This window comes from Branchiostoma lanceolatum, chromosome 10 (assembly GCF_035083965.1).
Source record: "Branchiostoma lanceolatum isolate klBraLanc5 chromosome 10, klBraLanc5.hap2, whole genome shotgun sequence".
NCBI lineage: Eukaryota > Metazoa > Chordata > Leptocardii > Amphioxiformes > Branchiostomatidae > Branchiostoma > Branchiostoma lanceolatum.
This window is the reverse complement of record NC_089731.1, coordinates 16,530,241-16,533,655: the sequence shown is the minus strand read 5'-3', so window position 1 is coordinate 16,533,655 and position 3,415 is coordinate 16,530,241. Positions and strand designations below refer to the sequence as shown.

General features: G+C 38.5%; 1 long non-coding RNA gene across 1 annotated transcript; it reads right to left on the bottom strand.

Moving 5' to 3' along the window:
• Nucleotides 1-1,067: 1,067 nt before the first annotated feature.
• On the bottom strand, nt 1,068-3,011 carry LOC136443622 (uncharacterized). The gene is made up of 2 exons (XR_010757178.1): nt 2,571-3,011; nt 1,068-2,097 (listed from the first exon to the last, which is right to left on the bottom strand). It is a non-coding gene; the product is annotated as an uncharacterized lncRNA (long non-coding RNA).
• Nucleotides 3,012-3,415: the final 404 nt, after the last annotated feature.

Here is a 3,415-nt window from a genome sequence, read left to right as displayed (position 1 = left end):
GACGTCCCTGTTTGCATCTCCAGCCAGCACGGACGTGATTACTGGATAGAAAAAATGGCAGCCCAGGGGCACGACACAGGCCCAGAGTACCCAGGTGATGTCAAAGTCAGTCCCTCCACCCAGCCAGTTTGCACCTCTAGCCTGCACGGACTTGATTGCGGGACATCAACGCGGGTGTGCCAATGCATTGCATTATCTTATATATATATACATACGGTAGGTAACGTGAAGAAAATTTTCTCTTTAGGGCGTATTCAGTCACGTGACCCCCCCCCCCAGCAACGAGGACTGTCGGCCATTTTGGGGTTCACTTGATAGTGGAGCCCTATGGAACTCTCCGTAGAAATGGCAGATATTTTCTACGCCATTCACAATTTCCCTTCAAAACGTTTTGTCTCATAATCATGGTGTTTTGCCTCATGGTCGTATGTTGGATTGGGACTGATAAAGCACATACTGATCGGGTAATATGAATGAATGAATGAACTTAATTGCTCGACAATTGTATGTACATGGCACAATGTATGACAACAATAACAAGGCAATCAATACAATACTAAGCTAGTCTATTCCATACTGAGAGCTATAATTACAAGAATTTGGACATAAATGGCGCACTGATATGAAACGTTTCTATCAATTACAATACATTCTCTCTTTTGTAAAGCGCTACATATGTATTGGTCTAAATACTTACATATGGTATCGGGGCAGGACATGAGTAGATTAAAAATGTCTGTGTTTGCCTTTGGCAAGGGTTTGCTGGATTTACATGTGATCGTATCCATTAACTTTTGTCTATCTACAGTATATGCGGGGCATGTCATTAGTAGGCATGTCACACCATTTTTTTTGGTAGGATATAACTTGCTGAAATTGTTGCCAAAGTACAGATCAGATTCTTCCGCTTAATATGCTTTTTATCCTGTCGAAATCGGACAAAGTTGAAATTTTTCAGAATTTTTCAAAGTTGAAAAGTTGGACGTTTTCATTAGAAGACGCTTATCTATTGGCCCTATGGGAATGATTGACCTCAACATGGCACCAGAAATGACCACAAGTCCACAGTTATTTACATACGTTTTAATGTAACTGTTAAACACTTTGACCAATATTGTTCAAATTTTCAGCATTTAAAGATAATGTAACTGGACAGACTGTCATGTTTTATTTTTGACCTATATTCAGTATCTTATCTTAATTAGCCCTAATTAACCCTAACTAATTTATTCATTCACAATAATGCCAATCAATTAACATACATTTCTAAACATGCTGAAAACTGAAGAAGGAACTACATGTTCCAACTATCCTGTTGTTGAAGAGATCATTATGAGAATAATGTATTTTTGCAGTCTTTGCTAATTGCAAGATATGCAAATGAGGGTAATTATCCTCAACAGAGGATGAACTGAACTGATCCTCAAATACACATGTACAACAAGTTGTTTTACTTATCCCTATTTGTACTACCTATTCCCTAAAACAACTTTCAACTGTTAACCTACATTACATGTTGACTTAAACACAGGAATTTTTACAACAGGAGCAATAATAGATCTATATGAAGATGTGTTAATTGGCAATAAACTAATGAGGCATATATAGTAAAATGCATACATTGTTATTGATACTGATATTGGCTGCTACATGAACTCACTGATGTTGTAAGCTTGCTGAAACAGGTTCCTAACAATATCTTTACTTTAAAAAATTTAATATTCCAATGCTTAATTAGTTAAATATGCTAATTAACATCATGATCAATCAGAATGATAATAGTATTGTGCTAATTATAAGTATCAATACCTATGTTACCCATTCTAATAAGATCTCTGATTGGTACAGATAATAATGTACCTACAGTACTGCAGACTTACAACTTACTTTCTGACTAGTACAGTATCAGTAATTAATTTAGTGTTCAAGTTATTCTCCTGAAGTAGCTTCTCCCTTCGAAAATTTGTAGAAGGAAATTGAATTCTAGTCACCAAGCACTTGATCTGATGTTTGTGGTATCTTCAACTTGTTCAAGTTTGCTTGAAGGCAGCCCACGTTCTCTGCATAGCTCTACCAGATATGCCACCTTTGTATCCACTGGAAAATCAAGAAAGGACATCTGAATGAAGATCATACAACTGTGTGACAAATTCGGACTGTATGATCGTAACGCTAGTGTATATACACAACATAATTACGACAGTGGAAAATTGTTTGTTGCGTCCAAAGTATGCCATATCATCGGATATGAAAGGTATATTACATTCAGCATAAAATATATGACAATTCTACGGTTAAATAGCGCAGGATTTATGACAATAAGTTCAATTTCGAGCACATACAAAGTGCGCGATCTCACGCCCCCCTCCCCCGTCACGTATGCGCACACAGCGCACGTCATTTTTCGGGCTGTCGAAAAAAACTCTCAAAATGTATCGCTAAACCCACAAGCCAAACTCGCCTGAATAGAACCAAAAACTACACCATGATAACCATATTATATCTATATTTGCGACAGTATAGGGACAAAGTTGCTAAGTTCAAGAAAAATAGCAAAAATGTCCACTTACTTCTGGAGGTTTCTCCCGTTTCTTCCATATCTCCCGCCTAGAATCACGTTGAAATTTTGTCCCACCACTGACGTGAACCTTGATCTCTGCCCTTTCACCTGAAACCATTCCCAGAGTTCTCCGTGCTACACCGGCTTGTGGCTTTTGAGTTGAAAATGGGACTTCCGCCGGGAGCCTCAAAATCGCGTGCCGCGTTCGCGGCGTCAGAACGGGGCGGTTTTTCGGCTGCATCGCCAACTTAGATGATTTTTAGCTCCTTGTTCGATGGATATTTTCAACTTAAAAGATGATAGTGTGATAGCAAACCTTCCATAGATTATTGACAACGATTTTCATTGGCAAAATACAAACGGTTGATTTTTAAGATTTTTTAAAAGACATTTACTGCCTCACGCGCTGCCGCGTTCTAATGGAAAAACGCGGAGGTTCGACATGCCTATCATTAGGAAGTGAAAATTGTCTTCAACGCTATCTTGACATGAACGTCTCTGGTTGGCTGGTATATTATGATATCGGCCTTTTTCTATTTCCAAGCAGTGAGAGAACTGATTTTTAATTAATTGGTTTTACATTTCTCGTGTAGGTGCAGGAACATAGTTAAACTTGAGGGTTTGGACGATCACGATAGACATCCAAGAGAGAGACATCCAGGATTGTTTTGAAAAATTCAATGTTGGTGAGAGGTCACATTCCAAAGCCTGCTTTACATGACACGGCGTGTCCAACAAAACGTCCAAAACAACATATTTTCATGAATTTAGGCCGGTTATATTGACAACAAACACATTATTACTAGACGCTTCGTACTACCTTCTGGCGGCACATATTTACATCCTGCCTCACGG